Source organism: Haliaeetus albicilla, chromosome 26, assembly GCF_947461875.1.
Source record: "Haliaeetus albicilla chromosome 26, bHalAlb1.1, whole genome shotgun sequence".
Lineage (NCBI taxonomy): Eukaryota > Metazoa > Chordata > Aves > Accipitriformes > Accipitridae > Haliaeetus > Haliaeetus albicilla.
Window position 1 is genome coordinate 4,516,348 of NC_091508.1, and position 23,348 is coordinate 4,539,695.

At 56.9% G+C, this 23,348-nt stretch overlaps 1 protein-coding gene across 5 annotated transcripts in view; it reads right to left on the reverse strand.

Moving 5' to 3' along the window:
* The window catches only part of FOXP4 (forkhead box P4), a 67,066-nt gene extending 45,863 nt beyond the window's left edge, over positions 1-21,203 (reverse strand). For 2 of the 5 annotated variants that reach the window (XM_069771725.1, XM_069771721.1), the window contains exon 1: positions 20,851-20,933. The gene's annotated coding sequence lies outside the window, so the exon portion shown is untranslated. Of the gene's footprint in view, positions 1-19,683; positions 19,981-20,850; positions 20,934-20,980 lie in introns of those variants that run through there. The other 3 variants (XM_069771722.1, XM_069771723.1, XM_069771724.1) reach the window with 3 other exon arrangements.
* Positions 21,204-23,348: the final 2,145 nt, after the last annotated feature.

Here is a 23,348-nt window from a genome sequence, read left to right on the forward strand (position 1 = left end):
GTTCAAGGTTAACGGGATTACGGGGCTTTGATTTTGTTTGAAGTGCAGGAGCCGGGGTGCTGGGGTGAGAGCGTGGCACGGTCGGAGCGGCTTCCCGGGAAAGGATGGGATGCTCGCCTACGGCCACTGCGTTAGGAGCTAAAAAGCTGGAAGAAAGAAAACACCTTTTGCCTCAAAAACTACATTTGCTCCTCCCCCCACAACCAACATCAAACAAGAGCCTACAGAAATATTAAAATATTGCTGTTCCTTTTCTCATCTTCCTTCTGAAATCTGCCGCCTGCTCCACGTTTCGACCAGGCGAGCAGCCCCACAGGGAAAGCCAGGCTCTGCCTGTGTCCGGCAGTCACAAGGCATCACCATGGCCAGAAACTCAGCAGGATTCAAAAAGGGATTTGACTTTTATACGGAGAACAAGAATATCCAGAGTTACAACAGGAAGTATTAAAAAAGGAAAAAAAAAAAAAAAAAGTTTTTGGAAAGGATATAAAACTTTCCTGGCTTCGGGGCTTAAATTGAAGCTTAACTATTGGGAATTAGGAGGAAATCGCTTCTGGTGGAAGAGCTGTAACCATGGTCTTGCTCTGTCATCCCTGGCCCCTGCCAGAGGCGGGATGCTGGAGCAGATGAACCGGCACTGGGGTCCAGCCGGGTGATTGCCGCAGCCCAGGACACCAGGCCAGTTGGGTTCCCTCTCCAAGTCTAGTAAAACTCGACTTCCCGTTCGCAAACCCTACTGGGATGCTGGTGTGTCTCGGTTCCCAACACTGCAAGGGAAGTAATAAAAGAAAGTAATAATAATAATGAAAATATTTCCATTCATATAAAAGTTTTACAAAACCTTAAAGAAAAAAAAAATGAAGCCAGCGTCTGCAACATTATAAAGTCGATTTAAATTAGGAACGAGCGCTTTTCGAGCCAGGACTGATCCGGGATGACTGAAGCCGCGTTGGGAAAAGCAAAACCTGGCTGCACGACCGGCTGCGAGTGCTGAAGCACACGTGCATCTCCGCACACAGACGGGAGGGCTCTGAAGCATCCCAGCTCCCGCTTTTCATCTATTTTAGTTCAAACGCATCCAATATTTTAGGGATTCTCCATACACTGGTATCCAGAGGGTCTAATCAGGATCAGACCTTCCCCCAAGCATAAAGGCAGGGACCCTGTCCAGACAGTCATCGCAGAAGATACAACACCCAGATAAAGTAGAAAAAGATGGTTTTACTTAAAAGGGGAGGGGAGGAGACCGCTCTAATGGTGATGAGCAACAGAAGCTGCGCAAATGGATTGCTAATTACCATTTCAGACTCAAAATCACTTCACTGAATAAGCACTCTGCCTTTTTTTTCCCCCTTTTACTTAAAGGGGCACCTTTTGCAGGACAAAGAAAAAGGAAACAGAGAATTATAAATGGAGTAAAGAATCCCCCTGCCTTTAGCAGTACCATATGGCAACGAGAGTATATTAATTACCGTTGCTTTTTAATTAACAATTGCTTCATCTGAGCAGTAACATTTCCTTGACATCCCCTGACTTGCCACTAACCTGTAAAGTGCACGTGCCATGCCAAGTCATCAATTCATTTTTATTGACAGCCCCCCCAAACAGGCACAATACCGGCGTTTTCCAATTAACACCTCCACACTCTCTAATTAGCGCAATTAACAAACTGATGGATGCTCAGAGCTTCCCTGCGAGGGAAGGTGCAGATCAGCCGGCCGGGCTGTCGGACACGGCTCCCACCGCGTGCACGTGTGCCCGACACGCGTGTGCCACGCTTCCCGGGGTCCCGCGGGAGCACCACGCGTGTGCTGTACTGCGCAGCCCGGCATCGCCGCGGAGCCTTTCCGAGCCCCGGCAGAAAGGGGAGGATGAACGTGGAGGCGAGCGAGGCGGCGGACTCAAAGCAAAGATTTGCACCAAAGGACACGGGGTCTTTAGGAGCAAGAATAGGAGATGAAGCATTTACAGAGCGGATTTCTTCCCGAAAGCTCCCGATGAATTTTGGGGCATCCAGACCCACCCAAAACGATGCCGCTTCTCCTCCCGATTCAGCTCCACGGACATGAAAACTTAACAGCGCTTCTCAGCCCCTGGGACCCGCAGAGGGAACAGGTAACAGCCAAGACCACGAGCTCCTAAGCAATTGCCTGAACACCTATTTTAGTCGCTTCTCCTATTTTTAAATATCCTCAATACCATGGTCCTCAGGGGCTCCGTAACTTTGGGCTGTCCTTCACGGGCTATTGGCAGGACCGGGGCCACGTACGGACCCAGCATCACGGGCACCCCCTCCCGCTGCCAGCGGGTCCCTGTCCTCGAGCCCCCGTCCCCATCCCCACGCCGGCGGCAGCGGATGCCCCTTGGCCTTGGCTTCCCCAGATGCAAACCCAAAGAGCATCCCCAGCTCAAAACCACCACCTGGGAGGGATGCGGATGAACAGTGGGAACCACTGGTGGGAAAACGCTCCCCTCCACGTCTCCATGAGCTGAGCAAGTCTCTGATGCCGAACCGCGTTTTCCAAGGGACAGCACGGGTGACACCACGCATTTACGAGCGGCCCGCTACCGTGATGCTCCGGAGGCTTTTTCTGCCCTTCCCGCCACATCCTGACCCCAAAGCGGTTTTCCAGACCCTTCCTCCCAGCTCCAGCCTCGCCAGGACCTGGAGGGGAGCAGGGGGCTGCCCTGTGGCACGGCGAGAGCTCTCCCTCCAGCAGCAGGAGCCAGCCGTGCCGGCAGCCTCTTCCAGATGATGGAGGAGCACGGACCGAGCAAATCCCCCAGAGCCGGCAGAAGTTCTGCAGGATGCTCCTCTGCACGGCTGGGAGGAGACGAGGACCCGGGGAGGCTCGATCCCAGGCACCGGATCTGCTCCGAGCTACGGAAAGTTGAGCAACCTGTTCGTCCGGATCCGGCACCGCCGAGGCTTTAGGAAGTGGCTCGCTAATCTTAAAAGGCTTTGGCTTGAAGAGAAGCAGCAGCCGGGATTGCTCGGAGAGTGGCTTTTTACCCTTTAATTAACACATAAACACATGGAAATGTGGAAAGGGGATTAAAATAAAAGTCTGGGGGAGCTGAAACGAATCTAGAGCATTACTGTAAATTAGAAGAGATTTAAGGAAGCAAGGACTGGCTAAGCCTGGGCACCGCTTTAATGGGATCTCACCTCTGGGCACTTTCATCTCCCACTTTCATCTTGCTCCCAGCAACTTCTTTGGGAAGAACCAACCTCCAGGTGCTCGCCCTCGCCGGCAGGCAGACCTTTACCCCCTCCAGCTCTCCTCGCCTGCCCGCCACGATGCCATCACCGCCCTGGCCACGCTCACGGGCACCGGCGAGCGCCGGGCAGCGGCGAGCATTTGCTGCTCCACAGAAATCAAGCAAGAACGACCACAGCGAGGTTTTTCTCCCCCAAACGTTGGTTCATCTCACTCGAAGAGCCGGGAGCGCACCTGGAAGCGCGAGCAGCACCGACGGGCGAAGCCCCCGGGACCGTGCCGTGCCGGTCAGCAGGACACGGGCACTATTCCCGCTTGGGTCCCGGCGAGCCCACCCGCCTTCTCCGAAACATGCCTCCCTCGGAGCACCCTTTGCTCTCCGGAGCTCGCACCCACGCAGCAACGAGGACGCTCCGACCGTAGCCAACCCCACGGGAGATCCTCCGCTGGGTGCCCATCCCAGCGAGCCATCCCGCACCGGGACGCGGAGCATCCCTGGAGATGCCGATGGCTGGTTGGCACGTCTTCCATTCCCTGCCAAGCTTCAAGGAAAATAAAATCCCTTCCGACGCGGATGTGGGCTGGCCGGACACGGGCCGGGCCGGTGCCGGGCACGTGCCGGGCACCCGGGCTGCTGCTCCATCCTGTGCTTCCCTCATTGCGCTCTTGAAAAGATTAAAAAAAAAAAAAAAAAAAAAAAGAAAAAAAAAAAAAAAGCCCCACTCCATCTCATTAAGAAAGTAAACACAAGAGCCGTCTAAGTGTCTAATTAAGCTTCTAATTAGTCCCTGCTTGTTACTAATGCAAATTAGATTACACCGCTTAACTACAGCATGTCCACAACACCCTTGTTAATTGCGGCCTTTTGAAATTAAATTACTCCCTAATTAGCATATCAAAGCCATTGATTCGGAGCCAGGAAAGATGAGGGCAGGAGGAAGCCGAACGCCAAGTTTTGTTAATCAGGGACGTCTAATTAAATAGTGACGTGGTGCACAGGGGCTCCCACCTCGCTGCTCGGGAGCCGCATGTGTGGGCCCAGGGGGACCCCAAGTGGGGCAGCACCCTTGGTGGGTGCCAGCTGGGTGGGTGCTGGTGGTCTGCACCCAGCACAGTTCACCGCTGCCGCGCCGGAGCATCCCCACAGGTCGGGGTGCAGGTGCGGTACCCGCATCCCGGCGGATGCTCTCTGCAGCCAGCGGGGCTGGGGGGGCAAAGCCCGAGCTCCGGGAAGCCTCCGTGGAGCTCCGGCTGCCATCGCCGTGCCAGGATCCAGCCCTGGCAGCAGGGAGGAAGGTTAAAGCAGACTCCAATTTCTCATCCCCCTAAAAAACTTGCTTTCCTTCTGCCCAACGTGTTCTAAATGGGAATTCAAAGGAAAAACATCCCAAAGCACAGACACAGCCCTGCAGCCCCCTGCGCCCATGGGGGCAGGGTCTCCACTCCTCGCCCAGAGCACCCCCAAAATCCTTGACAACCCACACGGGACCAGAAGAGGCACCCAAGCGAGGACAGGCAAGGCTGGAAACGGGCAACGGCATCTCTCACCTCTAGGACCCCAAATCCAGCGTGGCACCAAAACCCCTCGCCGTGACGGGACAGCACACGGCACGGGGCGGGATGCCCAAACTGGCGGCCCTGGCACCGAATCCCCCTCACCCAGGGCACCGGACCCACGGAGAAAACACCCCCACATCCCATCTCCCATCCCAGCACCCCACGGGCATCGACAAGTGCGCGGCGCAGATCCGTTCTTCGGAGAAAATAAACCCACCTCCCCAGCCCCGAGCGGGGACGCCCTCGGCACTCACTCCAGTTAGAGCCAATCTCCCCCAAAACCTCCAGCCCCAAATTCACGACGGGACATAAATAACAGAGACACCAGGGAAGAGTCTGGATCTAAAAGTAACCAGGTAGATTCACTCCAAGGAGAGTAAAAATGAAACGAACACCTAATTTTTAAGTTATCTGAATAACTTCCTGAATGACCCAGTTCTTTAAATTTCGTAACTTTTCCTCTCTCTCTTTTTTTTTTTTTGTTTAAAGAGGTGGGAAGGGAAAAAAATAAAGGGACGAAGATTGGAAAAGTTTAATAGAGGGAGAAAAAGTCTATTAAAAAAAAAACCATGCAGGCAGCCTGTCTCGGGGGAAGAGTTGAAATATTAAAGAAAGGAAAACCGCTTCTCCGGCTGCCGAGACAGAGGAGGAGAATAGAGTGGCTTTAAGAGAAGGAGCTGTGCACTTTTAATTGAAAAGAGGGAGATTCAAATGAAATATCCAATATCCCCCATTAAAGAAAGGAAGAAAGACGGACCCTGGCCGCTTTGCTACACCGAGAAATTGCTAAAGCCCCAACTTTCTTTCTCTCCCCCTGCCTCGGAAGTTATAGGAAAGAGGGATGAGAGAAAGGGAAAAAAAAGGGTCTTTCATACAAGAGGAACTCAAGGGAATGGGGGAGGAGGGTGGGAAAAGAGACCAAGTTTTATTCATTTATTTTATTTTATGAGATGAGTAAAAATAATATATATTAAAAAAAAGGCAGAGTTTTATAATGTCACAGTGTTTGGAAGCAGCAGCAGAAGGGAGAAGAGAGGGGGGAAAGCAACTAAGAACAGAAGGGCCAGCTCCAACCACCCGCCGTACAAGCCTCTCTCCCAACGAGATTCAATTAATTGATAACAAGAGGCATCAAATTAATTTTTCAAGGATGTTAGATTTTGATGAAGGAAAAAATCTCTCTGATTTTAATCGGGGCGGCGTTTAAAAGGCATAAATGAATATCCCTTTCTAATCATCTGAGGCGCTGAGGAAGCACCAAGCGGTTAACGTGAAAATTCAAATCGTTTAATTAGGGGGGGCCGAGGGGAGGTGGCCGTGGTGGGGGAAGGGGACTTGGGTTTTTCTTTTTAAAGAGCTTTATGAAGAAATTATTTTTAAAATTATTTCTTTCAAGCATCTTTGCTCTCCCCCCCGCCCCGAAACGCACACACACTTGTAAAAACATCTCAGAGGTTTTTCTTTTGAATAGAGACCATTCCCATCACAATCTAATTAACAAAAATGATAATGAATAGGGTGGGGAAAAAAATTCATAGGGAACAAAAAAAAATACTCCAAACTCCCAGGAAAAAAAAAAAACACCAGGAGGAAGAACGTGTGATTTCCCAACATGTACAGCTCGCTGTCAAGAGCCGCTCTGCACTTCCACATGGGACGGGGTTTTTAAGATACGGGGGATTTTCAGCACAAACACCCCCTCCCTCAAAATCCTATTAAAATAATTAAAAGCACCTCCCATCGCTGGTGCGGCATGGGATGCATCTGCAGCCAAAGCAGAACCCGAGTCCAAAGGCAGCGGCTGCAGGGACCGGCACGGCAGCGTGGACCGTGGTGCGCGCCGGCACACGCGCGCTCGTGCACGTGGACACACGCGCTCGTGCACGTGTGCACGCTCACGGCCCGCGCCCATCGCACCCGCAGCCCCGGCGAGGCTCTCCGGCATCGCTCCGCCGCCCAGCGCCAGCAGCCGGGTCCATCCCCGCCAGCTGCCGGGACACGGCCGGCATCGCACCGACATTTTGGAAGGCTCCTCCGGCATCTCCTTGTAAATCCCGACTCGCGTTTAAACCTCTGCCCACGTGCCCAGCGCCCGCGATTATTTTTTTACCCCGTTGGCAACGCAGGCGACCCGTGGTGCGCATCTCACCCGGCCTTTCCGCTCCAGCATCCCACCAGCAAGCAGAGCCCCGAGCCCACCTGGGACACGCGCAACACGCCTTGCACGCGCAACACGCCCCGCACACGCAAAATCACCTCCAGCCCTTTTGCACGCGGACAGCCCGACCGCGGTCCCGCGCTCGCGGGCGTCCCCGTCGAGGCACCTGCCTACCGCAGGCTGGGGCACCCGAGGAAGAGGAGGGCTCTTCCTCTCGGATAGAGCCATAAAGGGCATCGCGAGGAAGAGGAGGGCCACGGGGAAGCGTCCTGACGTGCTCTAGAGAAAGGTGCCTGCTGCCCCGCGGCACCAGCACCCGGCAGCCCTGGGAACGGTAAAGGCAGCGCCGGGGTGGAGGAAGGCTCCCAGCAAGGGTGTGTGTAAGAGGAAGCTCTTAAATAAAAAATCAAAATCACGCTGCAGGAGCTCCCCCCCGCCCCATCCCTTCGAGGGAGGCTGCAAAGGGTGAGGGCAGAACCGGAGAGGAAAAAAATGACCCGGAGCAGGTGAGAGACAAACCGGACCATGACGAGGAGTGATGGCAGGGCCATTGGCGTGAGGGACCCGGCGCTGGGACGCAAGTTCCCGTGTCAGACCCCGAGCGAAATTTTTCAGCTGAGTTCGCGTGAAGTCAGACTGGAGGTTGCTAAAAGTCTCTTCTGGCCTTCAAATAATCCAGAGGGGAGGAATAAAAAGTCACGGTGCCTACTGAACAGGAGGGAGGAACTCAGATGCCGCAAGTTTTCCCAGACTCCGTCATGTTTGTGCAAAAATTCATCCAGAAAACGCTCTATTTAATGCGCTCCCTGCTGCACATTGATGCTTTCCACTGCAAATCCCATTTCTATGCAGGAAGAGGCCTGGTTTCCATCCAGAAATTATGCTGCTCACGAGGAGGGAGAAGAAAAAAGGCAGTGGGGGGGAGAACTATCCTTGGGCATTTTCAAACTCCTGGTCTGAAGTCCATTTTTTTGCATCCAAATCAGAGGCAAGCATGACCCGAGGCCGGCTCCATCTCGCAGCCACCGCCAGAGCCGGTCTCGGCACTTTCAAACAACCTTCCTGATTTTATTTCTGCACAGCTCGGCTCCATCTCGCACAGATTCAACATCTCCTGGTTTCCCCGGGCACCCGGCGCCCCCGCAGCAGCCTCGGCACCCGCACGGAGCAAACGGCAGCCCCGAAGACAAACACGGCTCCCGACAGCCCTGACATCTCTGCTTAGAGCAGCGACTGGAATAACCCGAGCGATTTTCTCCAGCGCTTTCTTAAAAGCTGGGAAGCGGCATGCTCAGCAAAGAGGCTGGGCTGTCCCGGGGTCTTGCACTGGGAATGGTGATGGGTGGCTGCGAGGCCACACCACCCGCAGAGGGGATCGGGAAGGTGCATTTAACATTTTGGGTGCTTGAGAAGAGAGCAAGGCTCAGCGGAGAGGCACGGAGCATCCCTCCAGCCGGGGGAAGTGTTACCCCATGCCAAAGCCAAAAGATTGCCAGGGTCCCCCGTGCTCCTTCTCCCTGTGACCTGGATGAGCCACATTCAGCCGCCACGTCCTCTTCCCGGGGAGAGCATCCCCCTCCAGCACCCTTCGCCAGGGAGTCCAGGAGGGCGACGGTTCACCCAGCGCACCCACAGCTGCGGATGCAGCAAGAGCTTTTCCCCTCCGTTCCCGGCAGGATGGCAACGCACCTCCGCGGTTTCAGCATCCCTCTGGACCGCTGCCAGGCCGGCAACATGGGAACGTGATCTGGTCCCACAGCATCACTTCGGTGTCACCCGCGGCATTCCCAGGTCATGCCGATCCATCCAGGCTCCCGAGCCCTGTGCATCCCCAGAGCTCAGCCCTTACCAGACGGCACACTGGGACACAGCATCTTCCCAGATCCGGGCAGCACATCCCCGCTTTATGGATAGGGACAGAGCTACGGAAGGATGAAGTGAATCGAGGTGATCTGCACCTCCCGAATCCCTGCTCATCCCTGGCAGTAGGCATTGCTTCCTCCGGAGAACAGCGAGATCCCCAAACAAGCACAGCTTCAGGGTGCAATGACACCCAAGAGCAGCACGCAGGTGGCTGCTGATGCTCCGGGCCACAAGCAGCCGTGCTGCAGTAGCCAAGGAAGCCACCGGCACCTTCCCGCTGACATGGGAGACAGCACCATGCAAATCTGGGGAATTATTACCATTAAGGTGGTGTTAAGATACAGCCTCACTGCAAAGCACGCTTGGAAAATTGTGTGTTTTTTCCTCCCTCCACCCCTCTTAAAAATAATCCTCATTCTTTAAAATATTAGTTTATGATTCACCAGTTGCAAGCTGTAACGCCCCGCACCTCGCCCAGGCCAGCAGCTCCCGGCTGCCAAGTCCCAGGGACCCTACGAGCACCCGTGGGTGCCGGGGCAGAAAGGGGCTCGAGGTACCCAGTGCCCGGCCGGCTCCCGACGTGGCCCCCTGCCCGGGGAGGACTCACTGGTGGGAACCTCAGCAAGGCACCCCAGCAGCAGCAACCTGCTTTCTTTAGTGGGGAAGAACCCAGAAACCCCCAGCCCAGGGCACGGCGGAGCTGCGGGCTCTCGCGTGGGGTCTCAAGTGAGGGTGCCCACGTGGGAAGCTTTGGCACGAGCCCCACCGCAGCTGCGCCACGGCTCCGGACTCCCCGCCAGCACCATTCCTCTGCAATCAGGTCACAACATCTTTCCGCATCTCCCGCTGAGACAGGGCCACAGATAACCCTCTCCCCGCTGTCCCCAAAGCGCATCTCCCCAGGCGGGAAGCAAGCGCTCCGTGATCACCGGCTGTAGGACACGGAGCCACCGGCTCCGTCACCGGCCACCCCAGGCAGGGCACTAACCCAGGGGACGTCCCCCTTCCTCCCCGGACCGAAAATCATCCCATTGCGGTGAGGGAAGGCAACGACACCAGGATATAGCATCGGGCAAGACACGAAGTGGATAAAGTCCAGGTCACCGACTCCCCCAGGGACCCGACCCAGCTCCCTGTCTTGTCCACGAGCCCTCGGTACCTGCCCACGCCGGCAGCCCCGGCCCCGCACCCCCGGCCAGCCCCAACGCAGACCACGGCTCCTGCCCGCTGCCAGGAATTTTAAAACACCAATTATTATTTTAAACCTCCGGCTAAAACCAGCGACTCGCTGCTTGTTCTCAGCCCCAGGGCAATTCCCAGAGCATTCGTATCTGCAACAGTGAGGACCAGCGGAGATCTCCGCTGTGGTTGGCAAGGACCAATCCTGCAATGAAAGGAGATGCACGTCCCCTCTGAGGGCAGAGGACAGGGGTCTGTCCCTCCGTCCCTCTCCCAGGCAGACGGGCACCGCCGCCGTCTCCTCCCACAGCAGCCCAAACCTACAGCTGGAAATTCAGCGGCGCTGACGCTCCCCACTGCGGCATCCACTGCTCCGGGATGGCAGGGACACAACTGACCAGATGGCACCGACCTTCCCCAAAGCCAGCATCAATCCCCAAACGAGCCCCCTCGCCTCTTCAACTTCATCTCATTGCATTTCTAAATGGACTGGCCTTTTCATCAGAGAGTATTTTAAAACCACCAGCTCTATAACCCAGGGGGAAATCGCTCCAGCACTGCTTTTGCCCAGCCGCAAGGCCAGCGATGCCAGTATCGGCACTGGTGCAATACGTGCGTGGTGCGGGAACAAGGTGGCATTTGATCTGCAGATGGGGCTGCTCCGACAGCCCCAAAGTTTGACCCAGATTCAGAGCCGTGGCTCCACTTCCCAGGGAAAATGACATTTGTTCAAGGCTCGAGCCCGCCAGCATCAAGGGAAAGACTTCAAGGGATTTTGAAACAGGCCCTAAAAGTACACTCTGCCACGCTAGGTATAAATAAAATCCTGGTTTAAAAGGGGAAGCATGACTAACCCAAATAGAGCTGTGGTGAGCAGGGAACGACCCCGACCTGCCCGCCGCATTCGGTGAGCCCCGAGCATCCTTCAGGGCAGGCAGAGACGCATTAAGAGAAGACGGGCTGGTCCCTGCAGCACCGAACGTCACTGCCTGGGCGAGCAGAGGAGCTGGGGAAACTCAGACCCAAATTTCAGCACAAATCTTCTGCCTATCGCTACGGCAAAAGAAGGATGAAACGAACCTCGTGTCGTGCCACAGGAGCAGAGCTCGGCCAGAAATCCCTTACTGGGGTTTCTCTGGCACTCTCTGCACCTCCACCCCTCACTGGGATGGATTTTAGGACATTTTCCTTTTCTTGTTTCTCTTGAAAGCACATTGACTGGGCATCTCCCCTTTCCAACATGCACAACAAACCCCAGATTTGGGGAGATTTCCCCAAGACTGCATAGATGCCTCCGCAGGCTGGACAAGCTCCCGAGGGGCACTCGGGGGCTGGCACTCGCTCGCCCACCCTGCACACAGCAGCGATGCCCTGATGCCCCCATGTCCCTGCCCCGGCCAGAAACCCTGCACAGAGGGACCAGAAAGTGAGAAAAAGCACATCAAGGTCCCCCTACACCCGGTACGTGTCAGGAACCTTTTCTATCACCGCTTGCGATCCCCCCAACCCTCCCGAGCAATCCCGCGGGACTCCGTCAGCCGGGTGCAACGTGGAAAAACACGGCCCGAACCCCCCGTTGAGGTAACGCAGGATCTGCCAGAGTTTTGCAGACCCTCGCGAAGCCAGCGCTTGATCTTGATCCCTTCCCAGGAGGTGACCGAACCCAGCTCCGAGGACAGAGGGGACCCTGCGCCCCAAGCCCCGGCACCCCCCCACGCAGGCAGCTTCGGAGCCTTTCCCAGGGCACTTCGCTCCGTGTGCTTTCAGTGGTTTCACCCCCATCCATCGGGGTCTGCTGCGGAAACCGGTACAGCTCTGACCCCACGCAGGTTTGCAGGGGTGCAGGATCCGGCCCCGTGCACCCCAGCCTGCCCGTTCTTCTCCTTCGCCTGCTTCTTGCCTCACACCTGCACGCAGGAGCAACGGCTCCGCTGTCGAACCCAGACCCTCCTGCAAGCAGCCCCCGACAAACCCACCACCCCCAGTGCCACGACGGGTCGGAGGGAGCACGGCACGAGTGCCCTGGACTGCGGGTGCCAAGAGGCTGAGACAAATTGGGAGCGATGGGACCCACAGCAGCACCCTCCTCCTCCTTCCCTCAGCCCCACATTTATCCGCATAGTGGGGGACAAGCGCCCCTTTTGTTTTCCAAATGAGAAATCACGTCGATTTTGAGGTTTTAATTTATGAACGACGAACATCCGTGCCAGGCGGAGCAGTCGCAGCCTGGCTCCCCAAACCCCACTCCTGGCAGAGCCGAAGCCGAGCGCGGGGCATGGCAGCGCGAGCAGGAGATGGGGAGGGGGAGACCCTCCCCTGCCCATAAACCAAACCACATCCCGCAGGGACCCCGCTGCAGAAATGCAGAATAAAAATGCCACCGCTCTGGTCGGGAAGGGACTTCACTGCAGGGAAAGCAGGTTGGGAGTAAAAGGGGAAAGCGTAAATACTTTGGAAACAACCCCAGAGAAGGGCAAAGCTGGAGATGTCGTTTTACCCCCACCCGAATCTATCTCGGCAAAATAAGGTTTTTTTGCAGCTAGGCCCGGCACAACACGTTTTCAAAATCCACCTTTCCTGCCACAAAAGTTATGGGACACTTTCCCCCCCCCGGTTTTATTTTCTCTCCTTCTTCTGTTTTTTAATAAGCCCAATGATACCACATTTGTATTCCAGATCCAAGTTACCCCGCGCTCCAGGGAATTTCCCTCCCTCCGTCAGGTCTAGCTGCATCCAGGAGGGATCGGCCGGGTGGGCTTTAGACTCTGGAGGAAGGACCCAGCCCGCTGGGTGATGGCCACCCGCTGGGAAACCTTCTTGGTGGCAAAAAGCATCTCACTGCCTCCTCCTGGTTGGAAGCCGGGACAGGGATGCGGGGCCACAAGATGCTCAGCAGAGCTGGCCCCTTGCTGGATGTGTGGAGCTTCACTGGGAGAAGGGGGGAGATGCCCAAGAAAAAAAGAAAAAAAAAAAAATCACAGGTCATTAAAGGGCATTTTGGTTTTGTTCAAGGGACCGAGATCCCACGCTGCTTCCACACTGTGCTTAGGAATGGCGAGTTTTGGGGTGCGCTTCTCCAGCCGGAGCAGCTCGAAAGCCAGCGCAGCCCCCGCAAAAGGGCTCCCGGTGCCGCGCAGCTCCATGGCAAGGTGGCTGCCAGGACACAGCCCAAGAAGCGTCCCCCAGAAGGGACACGGCACCGTATGGGAAGCCCCAGGCCGCGGGAGAGAGTTTCTCCCTCCCCAGTACAAGGTCTCTGCCCACCACTCCTGCCCAAAGCCTGGTCCAGTTCAGCCAAAAACTCCCGACACTCAACAAGAAACTTATCTCTGTCAGTTATGCCTTGCCTGAGGTTGTCCTCTCAGCCCAGGGTGGCTCCTCCGACACCCTCGTGACCACCCTGAGCCCCAAACAGCCCCAGGGCCTTTTGCACCTCTCCCCCTGCCCCGGGAGGCAGCGAGACGTCCCCTGCCATCCTGGCCAGGCGTTTCCATCCCCTGGGAGCTGCGGACGAAGCCATCGGGCAAGCCGGGAGCCGAGGCACCCCCGAAGCTCCACGTCCCAGTGGGGTTTGGGGACAGTCCCGCAGCTGGGAGCATCCTCCCAGTAGCCCCCAGAACAGCGCGGCCAAAGGAAAATCACCCACGGCAGAGACCCCACGCTGCCGCGGCCAACCCAACCGACGTGCCGTGATCCCGGCACGTGACGGGTGACGCCCAACCGAGCCGTGAGCCCAACGTGAGCTCCAGCACACGAGCGAGCCACCCCCGGGCCAAGAAAACACCGGCAGAAAGTCACTGGGCAAACCCGTTCCCACTAACGGGCCGCAAGGGACAACTTGCAGGCAGGGAACCAAAGCCGAGGGGCCACCATCCTTCACTCACGAGCACAAGTTCTGGCCTTATATTTTGCATTAAGCGACCTACCTCGAGCCTTCCTCCACTGTCCCTCTTTCCTAAGGTTGAAAATGTCTTTTACCAAGCCCACGACAGCTTCTCCTAAGTCAACCCCTTCCAGATCTCGCTACAGGCGACCAAATAAAGAACAGTCCCCGGCTCGCAGATTCACAATCAGCAGGCAAAAAGAAAATCACTCACCTAAAATCTACAGTTTGTGGAATAAACCAAGACTCGGAGGAAGCAAGTGAACGGCCAGAGGGTTTGGGCTCAGGGCTTTGATGGCTCCTGGCCCCCGAGGTGGCTCGGCAGCGCGATGCTCAGCTAGTCCTGCCCAAGCGCTCGCTGCCCCGGATGGCATCGCTGGTGTTTTATGCCTTTATTAGCCACGGCACAGTTAAATCCCACTAGATAAACCCAGCTCCGCCAGAGACCTGGCAAAGGTGTGTTGAAATAAGTCGTTTCAACACCGCCCGCTCTGGGCGAGCGGCTCATCCCGGCCGATGCCGGTTGCGGCCCCGTGGTTGTTTAAACGGGAGCATCGGTGCCTGAGCAAAACCCGCTCCGGGGCCAGCATCTCCCCAAGCCTCGGGAGCTGCCGCACAGCCCGCACAACGCACACAGAGCACGCACCCATCACATGAGGGTCTTCCTTCTCCTCCCTGGGGGGCTGTAGCTCCCCTGCTCCCCACCAGCCCCACGGCCCAGCTGGGACCAGTCTGGCATTTCCCAGCCCCATCCACGGTTTCCCGGCTGGCCGGTGCCAGCTCCCCACCGAAGCCGGTCACGTGGAGGTGGTTTGCCATGAGGCAGAATAAACAGTTTCCAAATCACCTCCAAATCAGGGCCCTCCACGGGATTTTTTTCCTCCTCTAGTACCTTAAAAAGGAATATTTTATTTTTTTTGCACCTTTCCTTGGCTTTGAAAGTAATCTTCCCCAAAAAAGTTTTATTATCGCACCTTTGACTCCCGATAAACACACCCAGGAGCCCCCAGCAGAGCTGGGACCAGGTGAATTTTCCTCCCGCAGCCACCCTCCACTCCTTATTTTGCTAAAAAAGCAGCACGTTTTTGCTGCTCATCTAGATCCGGGGACAGCGGCGCAGGAGAAGGCTTTCCACCAGAATGCACCGCAAAACACTTTTTGCCAACTTGCCAGGGCACAAGAACCAGGCGGCAAGTGTCGCCTGGGGCCAGCAAACGCCAACACCAGCTCGCTTTACTCAAGCTAACTGCTCTGCAGAGCAGATTACAAATACAGGCTTTTTTTTTTTCCCTTTAAAAAAAAAAAAAAAGAAAAGAAAAAAAAAAAGAGAGAGAGGATCCCAACTCCCTGTGCCAAGTGCTTCGTGCACGCAGGGCTCGTCTGCCTGGGTATCCAGGTACCGTTACAGCCAGCCCCGTGCCCACGTCTGTGCTGCCGGCACAAGGCATCGTAATCCCTTAATGACTTCCCTCCAGCTCCATCCCCAGATCTAATCTCTCCTCCAGCAGGATCTTTATAAAATAAAACGTGGCGGACGGACGGGTTGCATTTTCCTCCGCAGCATCGCGCTGCCGACCTCTGAAGGGAGCAGCTCTCCTTCTCTGCTGCTTCTGCCTCTTAATTCTTCCCTTTCCCCGATGCCGCTCCACTTGCAAACACGTTTTTGTCACGGGCAGTCTCGTTACCAGCAACATGTTTTATCAGAGACTTGCCTATGTGATTGCCAAAAGGGGTTTCAATTAGGAAAAGTTCAGAAAAAAACAACTCTTGAGCAGTGTCTTCGCTGTATTTTATACAGCAAACACTTGCAGCGGGGCGGGGGGGGGGGAAATTAGGAAGTTTTTCAAGCTGTGCCCAGCCCCATCTTGATCTACAAGTTATATTTGACTTTAAAAGGTGCAGCACAGTGAGCAGGGGGAGGGGGAAGGTTTTGCAAGATGATAAAATGGGTGCGAGTCCTTCCCCATGCCGCTCTCCCATCAGCTGGCAGAGGAGCGAGCTTTACCGGCCAAAGCCCTGCGGCTGCTCGGAGGGGCGAGCAGGGCCAGCCCGACGGGGTCGAAAGCCGGACGGCAACTCACTGCACAACTGATGTCACGGCCCCTGGGTGTCATTTCAAGCGAGCAGCTACCCCTGTGTTTCTCTCAGGTGCACCGGGGGTCCCCAGAAGCGGCACACAGAGGATTTTTACATCTTCCGAGGCAAACACATGGGTTTCCAAGCTCCGAGTGCATTTGCAGTTTCATTTCCCACCTTTTTCCCCCCCTCTCCCGCTAGCACAGAGCTCATCCCTCTGTGGGGAGGATGCCCACGGCGCATCCCTCCCAGGGCAGGACGGACCCCCCCCCCCCAAGCCGGGTTTGCGAGGTGCCCCCCCCCCCCCCCCGTAACCCCCACGGCCGCGCCGGAGGAGCTGGAAATCAAAGAGGACGGGACAGGAAATTTCAAGTTTCCACTTCCAGAAGTGGCAGGTGACACCGAGGCGACGGCAGGGTCATTTCGGGAGCCCCGGTGCAGAGCAGAGGATAAACCCGGGACGGCCCCCGCTGAGGAGGTGGGACCCCCCCACACACAGCCAGGGAGATGCCGGGGTGCGAACAACGGGGAACATCCCCACGAGACCTCCACAAACCACCTGCCAGCCACAACCCGCGGGCTCTCCCGTGCTTCAAAACCACCGCGGGGAAGGGGGACGAAGGCGGAAAACCACCCCGGCTCTCCCTTCCATAAAGAAGAGAATTCTCCTAAATACTTCGGGCCACCAAACCCCGCTCCGCAGTGGGAAAAGCGACGCAAGGAGCCATAAACGTGTATTACTTTTAAAGGAGCAAAAGAAAAGCCGGGGAGCTCTGGGCTCTCCCGCCTTTCTCCGGTTGGAAGAATGAGCCCCATCCCTGGCTGGGGGCACGGCTCGCCCCCCACTTTGCTTCTACAAAAGCAAACCCAGCACCGCACCTCTCCTCCTCCGGCCTCGCTCCCCCCTTCCACCCTCCCTGCGGGACCAACAAGAAAAGAGGAAAGGGGGGGGGAGGAAAAAAAAAAAAATAAAAGAAGAGAAAAACCTGAAAGCCAGAGCCTTGCCACCCCCCTTTCCCCCAGCCCCACAGCGAGACACAAACATCAGCAGACTCAAAGCATCCCCCTCTCCAGCGGCAGAAAAGAAAAGCTCCCGGGCTCTCCGGGCAGCAACTTCACAACTGAGTGCACTCGCATTCCTGCCGGGTTATTAGGAGAGAAAGGGCGAGGGCCCGGAGTAGATATTTTAGTGTCACTTGATTTTATACATTGCACAGATTTTTTTTTTTTTTTTATTTCTTTTTCAACGCGCCCTGCTCTTCCCTTTCCAAAAGGAGATGTAAAACGTACAGTCACCCGTCTTTCAGGGAAGCAACCGGGGCTGGATACAGCATTTACAGATATTTTTTATATTTTTTTTTCAGGTCTGAGTATCAGCCCCCTCCCCGCCTCCCCCCAGCAGCAACTTTAATCCGTTTTATTTCATTTCGCTCTGTTTGCTCAGCCTTCTGCCCCCCCCCCCCCCCCCAGCACGCCGAGTCCCAACCCTCCCCTCGCCCCGGCGTTCTCCATCGCCGCCTCCTTCCCCAAACCGGCGAGCGGGGGGCACCCATCACTCCCCCCGACCCCGCTGGGCGACGCATCCCCGGGGTGCGCAAGTTAAGGAGCTGGGGGGATTTTCCAAGGCCAATCCCGTTCTCCCGCACTTTCTCCCTCCCAACCGAGTCCAACTTCGCGCGGCGCGACGGGGCCGGTTTCTCGCAGCGGTTTGGCTTTATCACGGGAGCGATGCTCGGAGCGGCGGCATCTCCATCCCCACGCCAAACACCCCAGCAAAAGGAGCTTGGGATGGGGTGGGGGGAACCCCACAACAAAAAAAACAACCCTCAAGAACTAGTAAATTAAAATGAAAAAAAAGAAAACCAAACAGGTAGCATCTCAAAACAAGGGCTCCTGACCATTATTGGAAGCGGAGGGAGCGGGAGGGCTCGGGAAAGCTCTTCCCCGCCTCGCCCCCAGCCCCGGCACCACAAAGGGCAGAAGAAAAGGCAGGAGGAGCCACCGAGGGCTTCGCAGCCCTGACAAAAGCTCCCCAGCTTGGCACTGGAAATTTTGTCCCTTCTCCCCCATGTATCCCCCCCTTCCCAGTTTGATTTAAGCAACCTGGAAGGGGGGGGGGGGGGGGTGGAAGACAAAAAACAAAACAAAAAAAAAAAAGGAAAGAAAAAGGGGGGGAATGGGGTAATTTTTCCAAATCTGATTATTTTCTCTGTCCACCCACCCCTGGGGGCTTGTTGGATTTTTTTTTTTATGGACTTTAAGGTGGGGTGGAAATTTAAAAAAATAAACAATAATAAATTAAGAGTTAGATTTCACAAGAGCCCAAGACTTCGCTACATTTAATTGAGAATATGGGGAGGCATGAAAGGGAACACGTCCACGCGAACACAGAAGGACCAGGGTCACACCGCCTGTACAAGACACATGTTGGGTTGATTTAACATCAAATGCCTGTTCTCCAGCATAACACATTTCTCGTGTAAATTTTTAACACACAAGAAGAAATTTGTAAAAGTAAATCCTACCTCTGGTTTAGGTTAAAAACAACCCAAGCTTTTAATACAGAAACTAATAACATTTTTATTGTATGCCCCACAGCTTTACAATGCTTGCGGAAAAGTGAGGTCTTAATCCGATGCTAACTTGGTTCTGAGTGTGGTAAAAGGCAAATCTCTGGGTATCGCGGTCTCCCAGCAAGACCGATGGGGATGGAAGAGCTGCCTGAAGCCGACGAGCGATCCCGGGGAGGAATTCAGACACAAATTCCTCTAGGACTATATTAAGAAGAGCAAAAGAAAAAAAAAAAAAAATCCCAGCGCAAGTTTTCAAAGCAGGCAGTTCCCGACCACTACTCCGAGCAAAGTGGAGTTTGCAGATGCCTGTGAATTATTCCTGTTTCCCCCCCCCACATTTTTCATTTGTATTAAAAAGTGCACAGGAGGGGAGAGAGGGAAAGAGACAGCCCTTTGCTTATTTTTTTTTTTAAAAGGGGAAAGAAAAAAAGAAAAAGAATCACTCCCAAATGGAAAAAGAAAAACCAATTACACTCCACTTGTTCTCTCCTATACACACCTTCAAAACGCGCCTGCCAACTCAAAACAGATTTCCTACCACCAAAAGAAATATTCAGAGCAATCTGCTGCTAACACAGCACTTTCTGAAGTGCCTTTCTTTTTTAGCGGGAGAGAGGGGGAGAGGGGAGAAGAGACAGAGGCGCGTTTGTTTATCACGCAGACGAGGAAGAGGGATCAGGGAAGAATAGAAATATCTGAACTTTGCCAGCGCCGGGGCTGGGAGAGCATCTCGCAACGAAGGCGGACACCGGGGTGGGAACGGGATGAAAGAGGCTGATCCGGGGCTCCCAGCGACCCACCGCCAGCTTCGTTAAACAATATTTGCCCGGGAATTTCTGAACTCCCAGAAGACAACAGCTCCGTAATAAAAACTCTTTCCAAACACATTATTATTGCTGATATTATTAGTAGCCGCTGCCGGCAGGGTCCCAGCCAGCCCGCCGAGACCTCCCGCAGGCAGCGGGCATCGCGTGGAGGTTATAAAGACCCCCCCAAACCCTTGGAAAAAAAACCCACCCCAACCTCGCTCCCCTTTCGAACAAAGACACACCAAAGCCTCTCAAACTTTGCAACCGGGTGAAACGCAGGCACGGGCGAAAACGCGGGGCAGGGCTTCGCTTCGCAGCCGGCTGCCGTAACCACCGCCTTCCCCCCCTCCTCCGGAATCCAAACCTGCGGAAATTTCTCGGGAATATTCTCCAGCTCCATCCGAAGCCGTGCATTTGTCCTCCTCTCCCCTCACCTTGCAGTTTGGGTTATTATTTTAGACACCGCGAAGGATTTCCCAGGGCGCTTGCTGGAGCGACGGCCGGTCTGGCTGCAGGTTGACGGGGACGGCGGCGGTTGCTTCTCCCACCAATTTCAAAACTTGGGGCTGACTTACTTATTTATCTCAAAGGAGGCGATCGCACCCGCTGGGCCGCTCCTCGGCACGGAGCGGCGGGGCTGAGTTAAAATGCAACGGTGGGGAGGGGAAGGAGGGAAAAAAAAAAACCCAAAAAAACCCCCAACCACCCACCCAAGCCCCCCCTAAGAAGCCGGAATTAAAACAAAACTGGAGAGAAAAGAAAGATGGGGGGGGGGGGAATGGGAAGCACCAACAAAGGCAGCCCAGGGGCGGCTGGCAGGGCAGGGACTGGTGTAGCTGTGTGTCCCCCCCCCCCCCGCTCCGGCTAAAACCCGCCCGGTGCGAAGCCCCCCCCCCGTCCTGGGGGTGCGGGACCCCGAGGCGGAGGCAGGTCTGGATCCGGCCCCGGCAGCGGGGCTCTCCCGGCGGCAGCGCAAGTTTCCCGGTGCCCGACCCCCTCCCCTGGGGGGGGGGGGGGGGTTGCCGTCCACCCCCGCTTCCCTCCTCCACCGGCCAGCGAAACGCCTCGGGTGGGTGGATGGGGGGGGGGGGAAGCGGCGGAGACCCCCGCACCGAGCCGGGGACACAGCGAGGACCCCGCCCGCACCGGGACACCCCCGCGGACCCCTCTCCCCCCCCAGCTCACCGAGCCCCCGGCCCCGCTCCCTTTGTCCGGGCGCCGCAACAAACTTCCGAGCGCGCCGCGGCCGAGCGGGGGGGGGGGACACGACACGACACACGGACCCGCCGCGCTCCCGGGTGGTAGTGGGGAGGGGGGGGTGATACACCACGACCCCCCCCACCCGTCCCACACCTGCCGGTGCTTGGGGGCGGAGGGGGGGGGGGGGCATCCCGAAATCCCCCCCTCCACCCGCAGCAGCTGGGGCGGGGGCAGCGCGCACCCCCCGTGGGGAGGAAGGGGGGGGGACGGGACTCCCGTGGCGGGGACACGCACGGACCCTCCCGCCCGGTCCCGCTCCGCTCTCACCCACCTGGTCCCGCCGAACAGCCGGGGGGTTCCGCGACGGGCATGCGGCCGCGCCGCCTCTCACCCGGGTCCCGTTCCCCCCCCCCCACTCCTCCTCCTCCTCCTCCTCCTCCTCCTCCTCCCCCTCTCCGCACCTTCCCCAAACTTCGACGGGGCGGCCGCGGCGGGGCTGCGAGCTTAGGAACGGCACGGCATGGCGAGTAAGCGGGGAGGGGATGGGGGGGGGGGGTGCTGGTGAGACGGGGAGAGAAACGGGACGGGCTCCCGGGCACCGGCGCCGCCGCCGCCGCCCCTGACGCCCCGCTGCGGCTGCTGGGCGGCGCCGGGCCGTGCGGAGCGCGGGCAGCCCGGGGCCGGGCCGGGGCCGTGCGCGCCGCGCTCAGGTCCGGCTCGGCGCGGCGGCGGCGGCGGCAGCGCGGGCGCGGCGGCGCGGGGCGGGCGCCGGCCGCCCTACCATAGTTCCTCTAAAGCAGGTGCAGCCGCTTTCCCCGCCCGTGTGTGTCCCCCCTCTTCCTCCTCCTCTGCATCCCCCCCGCCCGCCCCCCTCTTTTTTTTTGGGGGGGGGGGGCTATCCCCACCCCCCGCACCCTCACCCCTGGGCGATGTGCCCCAGTCTCTTCCCCTTTGCGTTTTGCTCATTAACGGCCGCGCTAATTGGTTTTTCTGCTGCGTTTGGTCGTGTCCCCCACCCCCCGGGCGCAGCGATGCCCTGGGGCTGGGGGGGCGGGGGGGAGTTTGCGGGAGGGAAACTGAGGCACGGGAGAGCGGGCGGCTGCGCAGTGCTGGGGGACGCGCGCCCAGCCGAGCCCTCCCCTCCACCCACAAGGTGCGCGGGGCAGAGCCGCGACGGAGCCGCTGACCCCATTTTACAGATGGGAACGGCAAAGGCGCTGAGCTGGTGACCCCAGCGGCGCCCAGCCCGGCTCCGTTACACCCCGACACCCCGTCGTGCCGGCAGGGAGGGGGTCCGCAGAGCCCGCACCAGGGTGCCGGACCCAAACCACCACCTGGACGCTGAACCCAACCATCTCCTGGATGGAGGCCCCAAACCTCCGTGAGGGTGCCGGACCCAAACCAGTCCCCGGGTGCTGAACCCAAACTAGTACCCGGGTGCTGAACCCAAACCAGTACCCGGGTGCTGGGACCACCTCTGAGCAGGATGGGGAGATGCAGCCGGCTGCGGAGGAGGGCTCGGCGCCCCGGCCTCAGCAGTTCGGGAGGTGACGTTCCCATCTGCCACAGGGATCTGCACGGGTTAGGGATGGATGGTCCAAATCTCACGTGGAAGGAGTGAAATAAAGTTTTTTGCAAAGTGTCGAAGCCAGTATGTTTCAATAGCACCAAAGTGTGACCGCTCTACGTTCTCCCTTTTTTTACCTCAAAAGTAGCTTTTTTGAAATTTCTGTTTTATGGACAGATAAAATAGTTTTAAAAGGTGAAATTGGAATGAAAAGTATTTCAACCCACTTGGATTTTTTTTCCCTAGAATTTAATTTTTTACAGGAAAACTCTTTTTTAAAAAATAATCTATTCCTGAATGAAAAGTCCCTGGGAATTCCTGTGTGATGGAGAAGCTGGTTCCCCCCAGCTACAAGCTCTGGTGACCCCAGCAAAGATCCCAGCAAACCCATTGCTTTTGCCCCCCCAAAAAATCATCCCTCGAGGGGAGGACAAGGCCAGCCGCGAGCACTGCGTGACCGGCTCCTAGGCTGCGCCTAGCCTTAAACCCAGGTTCTAACCCAAGCCTTTCGGAGGCCTGGGATTTTCCGGAGGGCTCGGCTTGTTTTCAGGCAACTCTGGGGCTCCCATCGGGTGAGGGTTTGCTGCACACCCACTTCTGCAGAGTCGGGTCCCGGTGGCAGGAGCCTGGCTTTCTTGGAAGAGGCCCCCCAGGACCCGTTTCTCGGAAGCACGCCGCACCGGCCCCACGCTGCTGCAGGCAGGGGAAGGCTCCGCTTCCTGCCAGCGCGCTTTCCTTCGAGGAGGGACAGCTTTCCCCTCTTTTTCAGCTGAAAAAAAACCAGATGAAAAAAACTCTAGCCAGCCCTCTCCGTGCTCCCTGGCTTCGGCGACGTTTTCTCCATCGCTGGAAGGGGATTTCCTGCAAGGGTCGCACCCGGTGCAGGCAGCCCCCGGGCTGGGCAGGAGCCCGCTGCGGGAAGGCGACCGGGTGACCCCTCGGATCTGCGGCCGAGGTGGCCGAGCGGGGCCGGCTCTGCATCCCGCAGCATCGCCCGTGGGAGCTCCCGCGGGGACCGGCCGAGCCGGCAGGCCTGTCGCCTCCCGGGACCCCACAGCCACCGTTGTGAAGGCAATTTTTTCCTTTATTTGCTCAAAAGGGCTATTTTAAAGAAGGCGTTAGAAAGGGGCAAAGCGCTCAATGCTTTTGCTCAATCCTTTCTGTGCTCAGGATTTGGAGATACGGACATCCCAACCTGTTCTCAGGGCTGGGTACCACACGGGAAGTGGAGCAGCTCCGATTCCCCCCAACTCAGACCAGAT